Below are 12,690 nucleotides of genomic sequence, written 5' to 3'. Positions count from 1 at the left end.
GAGGGATCATCCAGGGCATCTGCCCCATTGTGTGGCATCTTCCTGCGTGGCGTAACCAGGGCAGCGGCTGCCATTGCCCCGAGCAAAGGGGCAGCTCCCCCTTGCTGCTGGCTGCCTGGTGGGCAGAGCCCTTTGGGGCCGAGCCGGGGGGTTCCTGCCCGAGCCAAAGCACCCGCTAGCCCCAGGCTAAGCCCCCGGATGGCCTGGGCTGGCGCTGCCCCCGGGCTCTGTCCACCCAGCGCTCCCGGGCTCTGCTAGCGTCTGAGCAGGCGTCGCTCTCCCACTCCAGTGCCCTCTTCCTCCACCTCCTGCCACCTCCACGCCCGCTTGGCTTCATCTGTGCCCCGCTCTGGGGCAATGCTCCCCACCTGGCCCCGGCCCGTCTGCTGCCCAGCCCACCCACACAGCGCCCCTCGGAGCGCCTCACAACAGCAGAACGGGGCAGCCCCTGGGGCTGGGAGATCTGGGGGCGGAGGGCAGGTCAGGGCGCTCAGGTTAGAAGGAAGGGGTGTGGGGGTCCCTGGCCTCGCGGGTCACAGCCAGGAGCTCCCAGACCCGGGGCCCTTTCCCAGCCGGCCAGGGCTGCTGCAGGAACGCTCCCGGCTGGAGCGCAGCTCTGGTGCCCGGCGTCCACAGTAGGGCCTCCTCTGAGCGGGGTGAAGCTCAGACCCTGAGTAACCCAGTGCCACGGTGGTGCGGGGCTGAGCCCGGGGTGGCGGGGGGCTCCTGGCTGCAGTGGGGCAGGGACGTGGGGGGCTCCTGCAGGAGTGCAGAGGACGCCGTAGGTGGTGCTCTCCCCACAGAGCTGGTCGTGAGCCATGCACCGTGCGGGCTCCCGGGCGCTGGGCTCCTAGGATTCCTTCCCGCCCTCGGGGCGAGACCCTGCGGCCCGCTCCCAGGAGGGGCTGTTCACCCCCTGGCGTTCTGTTCTGCAGTCCACATGGGATCAGGCAGCTCCACACCCCATTAATTGCCCCCACCGGTGCCCCCCCTCAGCATGTGCGTGGCTGTAATGAGCCACAAGGTGAGGACGGGAGAGCGGCCCCTCTGCAGTGGGCTGTTTCACCCCCCAGGGCTGCCCGGGGGCCAGAACTCCTGCCCTGCTCCCGCCCCCGTCTGAACAGCTTCCAGTCTGAAGAAGTGGGTGGGAGGGGAAACCGAGGCAGGGAGAAGTGACTCTCACAAGGTCTGTGCCTGAGCTGGGTCTGCACCCAGGTCTCCAGGGTCCCACAGTCTGTCCCGAGCGGTGGGACACATTCCTGCCGGCTCAGGCCAGCCAGAGCCAGATTCATCCATCCCTGGGCCCCGGGTTCTGCTAGCCTGGGGTGGATGAGGCGGGGGGGGTGGGCTGGTGCGTGAGCCAACGGCTCCTGTCCTGCAGGGCTGGGCCCGGCTCCCTGCCCCAGGCATCGCAACCTGGCACGCGGGGTAGCAGTGTGATGGAGGGGCACCCGGGGCAAATCCGAGCGAGTGGTTCTGCGATGCCCCGTGCCAGGCAGGGAGCCGGCAGGAGCCGCTGGCGTAGGACAAGCTGGGGGGCGCTGTTGTCGGGCACCCCTTCCCCAGGGGCTCCCCTCTGCCCCAGGCCGGGCTGAGGGCTGCGGTGCCAGGGGCGGAGGGCACGTCTCTGGGAAGTAGCGCGCACACCGCAGGGGCTGGGTCGCCGTGGTTAAACGCTCGGCACCCACTGATCCAGGCCATGATGCGCTGCTGGGGGGGACGGCAGAGCAGGGAGGGTTCTGGGATGAGCCAGGCGGGGGCTCGGGCAGGCCTTGAATGTCCCCGCCCCATGGGAGCGAAGCCCCGGGTCGCCCTTACCAGCGGGGTGGCCCTAGGCTGGCTCAGGTGCCACGGAGAAACCTGCATCGCGGCAACGGTGCCGGGGGAGGCAGCTCAGCACCCCATCCCTGGGCATGGACGGTGGCGGGCCCGGGCTGCTAACTGGTGACCGCAGAGAGGTGGTTACTGGGGCCCAAAGCCCCCGGGGCAGCATCTCCGCAGGCAGGGGCCTGGCTCTGAAGGGCAAAGCTGCCGGAGGTCGGCACTGCACACGGAAACGAGGCGCCCAGAGGCCGCGGGGATGGGTGAAGCCCAGCTAGCAGGGCCCGAGGGAACCGTCTGGCCGGGAGGGCAGAGCCCAGCCGAATGGGTCCAGGCCGCCCACTGCTCCCGCTGGCTCTGAGCCTGGCGGCTGGGCGCACTGGGGTGGGGCGTAGCCGTGAGGTGCCCCTGTCAGTCCCTTCCCAGCCGCCACTGACATGGGGACGGGCAGCGCCGTGGGTGCAGGGGCGGGAGCCGGGCAGGCAAACGGGGCAGCAAGCCCCGCTCGCGGCAGGCTGCATCCCGCGGGGTGAGCCGGGAAGCTGCCCCGGGCCGACGCTGGCCACGCGCTGCCCCTGGGCGTGGGGTGGGGTTCCGCTGCCCGCCCCTGGGCGCTTGGTGATTGGATTAGCCGCGCCGCTCCCTGCGGGGCCGAGGGACAGGCGTGTTTGGGGCCTGATTTATGGAGCCAGGGGGAGTCTCTGCGGGCGAGCGGGGCGGGGCAGCATCTGGAATCGCTATGGGGTGTGAGCCGGGCGAGATCCCGGCAGGAAGGGCCCCCCAGACCCTCGCGTGTGTTCCATTGTCAGCTAGGTCACCAGGCCCCCAGCCCCCGGGTCTGGCAAAGACTCCTGGCCCCCCTCCCGCCCCCCCCAGCCACTTCCCTCCCAGCCTGAGCTGCAGATGTGTTACAGGCGGACAGCCCCGAGCACGCAGCAGTGCATGTGTGTGGACAGGCATGTCAGAGTGGCCAGACGAGGCCGGCCCGGTGGTCCAGCTAGCCCAGCGCCCTGTCTCCCCACAGCGGCCAGGGCCTGGCCCTAGGATCCGGGGGGGGCGCAGCTCATTTGGTACATGGTGCATCCTGCCGCTGGGTCTGGCAGAACCCGGCCCCTGGTGCCTCCTCCCCAGAGCCGGATCTAGAAACCGGGCCTGCCCAAGCGCCATTGGCCTGGGTCTGGTGCAGCCGGCACAGCTGGAGGTTCCTGCGTGTGTGTGTGTGTGTGTGTGTGTGTGTGTGTGGCCCCCAGGGTCCCGGGCAGCTGCTGTTTGCTCTGCGCTCTGTGTGGGCTGACTGGACTAAGGGCTCCCTGACGAATTCCCCTCCTAGCCTGCAGCTTCCTGCCTTTGGCTTGGGCGGCTCCGGGCCCGGCAGAGGCAGAGCAGCCAGTTAAAGGGACCTTCTCCGGTTTAAAGCCCCCAGGGCTTCCCTGCACCGGCACCGTGTGGGATGTCGCTGGCAGGGTGGGGGGACAGCCCTGCTCCACGCAGCCCCCCACCACTAGTGAATAGTCTCCCCACGGCCAGATGGGCAGCGACTCTGCTCCCCGGTGTACAGATGGGGAAACCGAGGCACAGAGGGGGCGGGGGGCCTTGCTCAAGGTGAGCCAGCAGAATGGCGAGGGCTGGGTCCCAGGCCCCGGGGCTGACCCCAAGACGTAGCTGGACGCTGCCGTGAGCTTCCCAAGAGGGGCCGTCAGCCAGTCAACACAGACGTGCCGGCGCTGGGGCTGTGTGGGGGACGGGGGGGCGGGAGAGGAGAGGGCTGTCTGGCAAAGCTGGTGTTGGCCCAGGCTGGCTACTGCACCCCTCAGCCTCATCTGCCCCCTGCCTCCTCCCCTGGTGCTGGTGAAGGGCCGGCCCGGTGACTCCCCCCGCAGGCCGGCACCCGGGGCCTGACCCCCTCCACCCTCCCCCAGTACGTCACTGGCAGGAATTCCCCAAAAATCAGTCTCTTCCCTCCCGCCCCCCCCTTCTGCAGATGCTGCCCCAGTAACTCTGCCTGGCCCGTCCCCTGCCCCCCCCCACACTGCGTATCCTGGCGAGGGGGCGATGAATCGCGGCAGTGAAACGGGGGCTGGCATTTCCCCTGCAGGGACGCTGCTGCCCTGACTCCCTTCACTGCCCTCGGGTCCTGCCAGGGCCCAGTGCCAGCTCCCCTGGCGCTGGCGGGGTTGTGCCCAGGGTCCAGCCCCATCCCAGGCTACGGGGCGGTGTGGGAGCCCCGTGGGGCTCTGCCAGGCAAGTGGCAGGTGCCCGCTTTGGTCGCCGGACGGGGGAGTGTGTGCGCTGGACTCCCTTCGCCTGAGCCAGGCTGGCAACCAGGCAGGGCCACGGCTGGGCCCCTGGCGCACCCAGCCTGGCCCCAGGTGCCATGCCCTTCTGGGAGCTGGTCAGACAGACGGGCACCCAGGCCTGGGCAGGGCTGAGCTGGCAGCCCAGCTCGATGGGCTCCCCGCTGGGTGCCCAGATGAGGCGTGTTCCCGCCCCGCCCCGTGCGACCCCTTCCCGTGGGCTCCACAGAGCCATAGCCCTGCCGGAGCTCTGCCCCACAGCCTGCCCTTCTGCCGCTGGGGCCGTGGCCCCCTCCCCCTCAGGAGGTCCTGGGGTGGCCTGTGGATCCCGGCTCCTGGCCCCGAACTTTGGCCCGGCCAGGACCATCGTGACACCCACCTTAGGTAAGAGCCTGATCCGGGTTATCTTGGGGGGGACGCAGGCAGCTGGCAGAGTGGGGGGTCCTGCACGGCCAGGGGACCCCCCCAAGTCACACAGCTCAGTGTCACATCGCCCCCTCGTGACCCCTCCCACCCAGGCGCCCCGCGGAGGCAGGGCAGTGCCCCAACCCCTGTTTCCAGGGGGAAGGTGGGGCAAGAGGATGGGGCTCTTTGTGGGCTGCCCACACTGCCTGCTTGGGGCCCCCATGGGGAGCGGGGGGACAGGCTGGACAGGCGGGGCTCCCCCTGCAGTGGGGTGGGGGGCAGGGGGCGGGGTAGCAGGATTAATGGCCAGCCGGAAGCCCGAGTGGCTGGGCCATGGGGAAGCCCGGCTGTATGACCCTGTCCCGGGCCCTGCCTGGCATGGGTACCGGCTCGGGTATGTCTGTCCGGGCCAGTGCTGCTTCACCGCTGTGCCCGCGGGCCGGCCTGCTGCCAGCCTGGCCCTGGGGGCAGAGATGGCCCCGCTCTAACCTGCTGTCAGGAGTCCCCTGCCTCCCCACCCCCCATGGGAGCAATGGGGGATCCCCATGAAGATGCCGTGCTTGGCAGCCACTGCCAGTGGGGCCCCCCCAGCGTGCTAGGTGCTGCACGCACCTGCCCCAGGCCCTGCAGCTCAGGGGAAAGGACAAGGTGTCACTGGTGGGTGAGACCCACAAGTGGCTGGGGAGAGAGGGGTGATGGCAGCATCCCTGTGTGTGCACAGCTGTGTGTGTGGGTGGGGAGGAATGAGACCCAGATCACGGGCGTGGGCAGGGCAGGTGGCTGGATGGCAGGGCGTGCACGGAGGCGGGCGGGCGGACGGACGGACAGACAGAGAAGTGTGTGTGTGAGCAGCCTGGCCCTCCTTTGACACTCGCTCAGCGGTTCCTTCCCCAGACCTGGGCCGGAGGCGGCCGGCGGGCCCGGGGTGCTAACGAGGCGTGACGGTGCGGAAAAGGAGCTCTGTCCCCCCGCGTGCAGCGCCACAGCAGACCCAGGATCCGGTGTAAAAGCCGAGAGCGGCTGAAAGGGGATCTCCTCCCCCGCCCCGCCGGGCGGTCCACAGCTGGTTTCTATATTCCGGTAAATCAGGCTGACACCCGCCCAGCGAGCGCGAAGGCAGGAGAGGGAAATGCATCCCCAGGGCGGGCAGGAGTTGGGAAAGGAAATGGCTCCAGCACTTGGTTTCTTTCCCCTAGTCTCTTTTTAATTTGCTTTTCTACAAGGGGGTCAGGGCTGCCCCGGTGCACGGTGGGAGGCGGGGGCTGCAAACGGCCGTGGGGACCAAGCGATTCCAGATGGGCTGCGTTGCTGATGTGTGCGGCCGGCCCCCAGGCTGCCTCCTGGCCCCGCTGCCGCTTGCTTCTGGCCTCCCGTCTCCTTCTCTGCAGGAGGCTGAGATGAGGTGAAGCGAGTTGGCCGGTCTCGGCTCAGACTGACCCGGTGCAGGGAGGGGGGTTTTAGCCAGTTCCAGAACCGCCGTGGCCACTGCCGCATCACCAGCCCTGAGCTCCATGGTTGCCCCTGGGCCCATAGACCCCTCGGCAGGGCCCCCCTCGCAGCAAGAAACCCCACGTAGGCAGCCCTGAGGCCCTGCCCCTGTCGTACTGGTGCCCAGCAGCACAGCATGGGAGGCAGCGTGGCCAAGTGGGTAGAGCACTGGACTGGCACTCAGGAGACCTGGACTCTACTCCTGGCACTGGCCTACAGGGTGACCTGCGACAAGTCGCTGCACCAATCTGTGCCTCAGTTTCCCCTCCTGTAAAATGAGGATAAGGGTGCTTCCCTCCTTGCTGGGGCTTTAGTGGGTGAGGTTCTCTGGTTTCTGCTGGGCGAGTGCGACCAGATGGTCAGAAGGGTCCCTTCCAGCATAACAGCCAGCAGTGGTCTGTCCCACACCACCCTCGGCCTTCGTGCTGTGACGGCCGGCGGCCTGCCCGTTACGGTGGGGGGGGGAACCGGGCTGAGAGCGCCCAGCTCGTTGCACTTTCCTGTCATTGCGAGCACAGGCTGGGTTCAGACCCGCAGGCCCCGCCCTGGAGCCTGTTCCCGGAGTACTGGGCAGCATTGCTCGGTGGGGAAGCTGGCCCCATGGCTGGGAGGGGCACTGCCTGAGGGCGTGTCCTGGAGAAGCAGGGGCACGGAGCCCCCCATGGCAGCGGGCCTGCCTCTGGGTGCTCACTCAGGCGGTGGGCTCGGCCGGGCTCGTGGCATGGTTCCTGAGGGAGACACCCCACGACGTGACTCCTTCCCCAGTGGGTGTTCGCTGGCCGGGCCCTACACACTCACCCCTCCCTGCGGCCTCGGGTGCGTGCGGTGCCGTCTGGCACGGGGCTGGGGTGTGAGGAATTGGGGATAATTTTTGTGTGCGCCTCAGTTTCCCCCTATTCTTTGCATGGCTGCCCCATGGGGGGAAGCGGCTTGTTTGCTCTCAGGGCCAGGTACGAGGCTGAGGGGGAGGAGGATGTCACCTCCCTGCCTGGGTGCTAAGAGCCCTGAATGAGGGTGGCCGAAGCTGGCTTGTATCAATGGCAAACCCAGCCACCAGGCAACCAGCGCTCCAGAGGGACCCCAGAGACCCCAGCTTGAGAACAAAGGTCGGGTGGGGGGGGCTGAGGTGGGGGAATAAACGTGGGCTCTGGAAGAAGCCGGGGCCTCGCTCACCCGGGAGCCCGGCCCGGGGCTGCGTGGGGCATTATGGCATGCACAGTTTTGCATATTTGCAAGTCACGTGTGTCTAGTCCCCACCTGCAGCATAGGGGCACCCCATGGCGTGGGGGGCAGGGACCTGTGGCTGTGCATCTCCGTGTGGGTCTGAGAGCTGCGCCGAAGAGCAGGTTTTCAGGGCGCCACGGGGCTGTGACAAGAATCGGTTTTCTGGAAAAGCAGCTGCTAAGGCCGTGTGCTGGCCCTGGAGCGGCTGGGGAGAGCGGGCGGGTGGATTGGGTCAGCGCTGAAGTCCAACTAGCCCAGGGGCCGGTCGCTGAGCGGGGCAGTGCCGGGGGCCGCAGAGGCAGTAGCAGGTGGGGGATAATTACAGCGCCTTCTGGTGTCTGATAATCAGCGGTTGCTTTAAACCCTGAAGCGGGAGGGTTCAAAACCCTCCCAACGTTATCATCATCAGCAGCAGCTCGGGGTATTCCTTTTATCCATAGAAATGTCCAGTCCCGGTTTGAATCCTGCCGAGTTCTTGGCCTGCAATGAAATACCGTGGCAGGTAGTTCCACAGTCTATTTGCACTGGGTGAACAAGGGTTTCCCGTGTGTCCGTTTCAAATTTCCCACCTTTCGATTCCATTGACTGGCCCTTCCTTCTCGTGCTGAGGCAGGGAGACGAGACGCCCCGGATCTCCCTTCTCCAGCCCATGCATTATTTTATCGCGGCCCCTCTTCATCTAAGGGACCAATCCCAGTCTTGTCAGCCTCTCGTCACAGGCGCGTTTTTCCAGGCCCTTGCTCATTCTCATAGCTCTTCTCTATTCTCCTCTATTCGGCATTGGTGAGGCCGCATTTAGAATATTGTGTCCAGTTTTGGGCCCCCCACTACAAAAAGGATGTGGACAAGTTGGAGAGAGTCCAGCGGAGGGCAACCAAAATGATGAGGGGGCTGGAGCACAGGACTTATGAGGAGAGGCTGAGGGAACTGGGCTTGTTTAGTCTGCGGAAGAGAAGAATGAGGGGGATTTGATAGCAGCCTTTAACTACCTGAAAGGGGGTTCCAGGGAGGATGGGGCTAGGCTGTTCTCGGTGGTGGCAGATGACCGAACAAGGAGCAACGGTCTCAAGTTGCAGGGCAGGAGGTCTAAGTTGGACATTAGGAAAAAGTTTTTTACTAGGAGGGTGGTGAAGCACTGGAATGGGTTACCTAGGGAGGTGGTGGAATCTCCATCCTTAGAGGTTTTTAAGGTGAGGCTTGACAAAGCCCTGGTTGGGATGATATAGCTGAGGTTAATCCTGCTTTGAGCAGGGGGTTGGACTAGATGACCTCCTGAGGTCCCTTCCAACTCTAATATTCTATGATTCTATGATTCTCTGAACCCCTCTAGTCCTGCAATGTCTTTTCGGGGCCGCGGGGCCCTGTGCTGTACCCGGATGAAGCCCAGCACTGAGTCCTAGAAAGACAGAGCATGTTCTAACGTGTGATTCACCAACCCATTCCGTATTCAGCGCAGCTGGGCACAAACTGAGGCAGGCCTGACGCCTGCGAGTGAGGAGAACTCAGGGCCGTGGAGGAGGAGGTGTCAGTAACTCAGGAGAGCACGCTCCCCGGCATCGGTCCCACTCAGCCTGTGTCCTGCTGGGGTGCGAAGAGGTGCTGCCTTTCGGTGGAAGCGTAAACGCTAGACACCTCCCTTAGTGACGCCATGTTCCTTGTGACCTCATCCCACTCTTCTGGCTCAGTGCCGGCCCGCGTAATGAAATCAGGCCTCCCCAAATCCCCCCGGCTTTCTCAAGGCCTGGGCGGCTCTCCTGATTTTACCTCGAGTCTTGGGGCGGTTGGTGTTTTCCATAAAGCCCCAGCTCCTGGAGGCACGTGATTCTGTGGGAATCCCAGCCTGCCTTTCAGAAATAAATAACTCTGCTCTGGTGTTTGTGGAACAAGGCTTGAAAACGTCAGCCCTGAAGGCTCAAAACCCAGAAGGCAAGGGAGGAAAAAATGGACTGATTGGCTTAAAAAACATGAGAGATTAAAAATAATCAGATGAACATTCAGACTGGACTGGACTGCTGGTGCTGCCGATGGGAAGGGGTTGTTTTCACACACAAGGCCTAAAATCTGCTCACGTTTTGCTCCCCAGAATCCGTTGCACGCCTATCCCAGAATTCTTTGTGCTTCTTCAGCCCAGCAGGCCAGAAATACAGCACCACAGAATCATGTTGTTGTTTTGTATTCACTCGTCAGCTGGCACTACCAAGCACTGGCCATTAGCTCATGGATGTGCCTGGGAGGTAACTTCGCATTAAGAAATGGACTGAGGACATGTCCAGGAACTCCTGGGTTCTGAGCCTCTCTCTGACACTGATTTCCTCTTTGACCTAGGGCAAGTCACCTAACTGATCCATGCCTCGGTTTCTCTGTCTATAAAATGGGGACAGTAAATGCTACTTACTTGCCTTGGGAGTTTTCTGTGGATTAAGTGTTCAATTTTCTAGAAGTGCTAAACGTGATGATCTTATTGCAACTGCACCACCCCTGGTGTGCTTTGAATGCTGGCTCTGTCACAGTGCCAAACACACAGGATTTTTGGAAAATTCCATGTTCATATAGATGCAATATTCAGAGCTGGGGCAGTTCTGAGTGAAAGAGAAGGCTAAGGGCGACTGATCCCAGTCTATCGGTGTGTACATGGGGAAGAGACGTTCGCTCATGGGCTCTTCAATCTAGCAGACAATGGCATCGTGAGATCCAAGGGCAGGATGTCGCAGCTAGACAAATTCAGACTGGAAATAAGGCCTGCATTTTTAGCTGTGGGGGTAATCAACCATGGAACAACTTTACTAAGGGCCGTGTGGGTTCTCCAGCACTGGCAACTTTTAAATCCAAAGTGGATGTTTTGCGACAAGATCTGCCCTAGGAATGTTTTCCGGTCCCGTGTTGTAGATAATCCCAGCGATCCTCTCTGGCCTTCGACCCATGGATGTGTGAGTGTTGAACGTGGTCATTTGGCTGCCGCTCTATCTGCTCCATAATCACAAGCACTAACAAGAAATAATACGACAAAACAGCCACTTGTTGTTTGCACGGGATACCTTTAAAAACATGAAAAAACAAGTGTAAAACCGCTAGAATTATAGTCAAACGACGCATAAACCTCTGTACTAAAATGTGCAAAAGTATTGGAACCATGTGGGGGGAGGCCAGATTAAGTTTGACCAAAGATTTATTATTTTTCCAAGTTATACAGTAAAACCCTGCCGAGTGTGTATCTGGAGTATTTTATGTTATGCATGCTATAAAACGCATGCTTCCCACATGCTGTGGGCCGTGTTAGATTACAGGAGAGTCCATGAACTGACTTACTGCAGCAGCTGACGTTTGGAAAGTTAGCTTCAAAACCCGCAGTGACGGAGGCATTTTTGTTTCCTGTGCAAGTTTAGGATCCGTAGAAAATATAGGCCCAATCTTCCGCCCCACCTGAGAGAGCCCCATGCTTTGGGGTCCCACAGCTGAGACTGAGACTCGCTGGTCGGCAGGAGTCAGGGGACCAGGGGAAGGGGGGGAAGAGATGTGGCCTCTCGATTCAGTGGGTGAGTGATGCTAAACTGCTGAAGGGACACCACACCACGCTGGGCGATGTGTATATTGGCCTGTTTTGCACCTTTGATTTCATTTTTTCCATGGGTGCAGTTAAACCCATGAACCCCTGCTAAAGCCACCCCGACAGGGTTCCTAAGCGCTGTTAAAGAGCTGTCCTGTTCCTCTCCAGAGTGGGTGCATTTGCATGAAGTGACTCCTGTGTGATGCTGGCAAAGCAGGTACCAGCTCATGGAACAGCCCCAGGTCAATTCACTTGTGCATTAACATAGAGCACAGTGTTCATTGTGTGTATAACAGGGGATCTGGTGTTTAAATTCCATGAAAACTGGTGGGGTGTTACTTGCATTGTTTTACTTCACCAGATCCTGTTACAATGTCGCAGCAAATGTTTATATGGTGTGTACCCCTGTCACTAAATAGTGGAAAGCAAAATTGTGGAAAGCAAAGGAAGAACTTTAACAGCAAAGTGCTAATGTCAAAGCCCAGGGTCATTGTGTGTGAGATGAGCGGGGGTCGGACTCAGAATGCATTCCTCACTCTCCATCATCAAAGAAAAACCCCCAGGAGTAGTGACACGGTCAGCTTGTTTTCTAGGAGAAGAAGCTGTAAGAATGGCTGTGTCTCTGGCCTGTTTGGATTCTGACAGGGAAGGGTACCAGATGCAAAGCGGAGATCCAGCCCCACAAACCATCTGCCAACCCTGAAAAGACTTCTGGGAAACTGGCAGTTTATCACATCACTGCCACCATTTGGACTTGCAGACTGTGACTCACCTGTGGATATATTTTACCTGCTTTCACCTCTCAATGACTCTCGGTTCCTTTGCTTAGCTAATACACCTTTTGTTAGTGTACTATAGAATTGGCTGTCTGGGCTGTCTTTGGTGTGAGATCTGGAGTATCAGCTGATCTGGGGTAAGTGACTGGTCTCTTGGGACTGGGGGCAACCTGAACGTGGTGCGAGTTTTGGCTTAGGTGACCTTTTATCACTAAGTCCAGTGTGTTGGGGTGGCAGGATGGACTGGAGAGTCCAAGGGACCTGACTGTGACTCCATGGTAGACTGGTCCAGTGAGCCAGGAGTGCACATTTGTTTCTGGCGTGGTGAAATCCAACACCCCACCAGCTCGGGCTGTCTGCCCTGTTTTCTGACAGTCTGCCCTCAGGTCGGCACTCATGGCTGTGAGCCGCCCCAGACCGCGTGACAGGTGTGTGTGTGTGTGTGTGTGTGTGTGTGTGTGTGTGTGTGTGTGTCGTGGGCAGGAACGCTGTCCGTTCAGGCTGAAATTCTGTCTGGTATGGTCAGGTGTCTCTGAAGAGCGCTTGGTCCCGGTCAGGGCTTAGACAGACCCTGTTTGGTCACCATCGCAGCTTGTCATTCCAAAACCACAGCCACGGGCTGGTGGTGTCACGTGGGGCGAAAGGACCCTTGGGGGGACGGGATGTTGACGGCATCCCTGCGCCAGGCAGCATTCAGGCGTTTGCCTGTGCTCTCCTCACTGGGGTCATGCCTCAGCTTCCCCATGCTCACGTAGTCCCCAGGCTTTGCCAGCCCAGCTGTCACGTGATTTAGTGCAAACGGCTCTTCCCGTGCGTGGGCCGGGCTGCGGGAGTTGTGCCAAAGGGATCAAGTTCTCCATGCCCGTTGTCGGCGTTTCTCGCCGTGTGGTTACTCTGGAGCATTCCACAGCAGTATTTTGGGACACGGGGTTGGGACGTGCCCCCTGCAATCCGGACTGGTGTGTGGCTGTGTCACTCCAATTCTTCACTCCTGGGCCCCGACTTACCCCACTTTGCTGTGTGAACCACCCACTCCTGGGTCGGCCCACGCCCAGCCTGCCGCGTGTAATCAGTCCTTCACCTAGTGAAGGAGCACTCCGGCTAGCCACTCGTGGGATTGACCCCAGCAAACACCCCC

The sequence above is a fragment of the Emydura macquarii genome, unplaced genomic scaffold (assembly GCF_026122565.2).
Source record: "Emydura macquarii macquarii isolate MOO-44397 ecotype Brisbane River unplaced genomic scaffold, CSIRO-AGI_Emac_v2 contig_3345, whole genome shotgun sequence".
In the NCBI taxonomy this organism is placed as follows: domain Eukaryota; kingdom Metazoa; phylum Chordata; order Testudines; family Chelidae; genus Emydura; species Emydura macquarii.
This window is presented reverse-complemented; position numbering follows the sequence as displayed.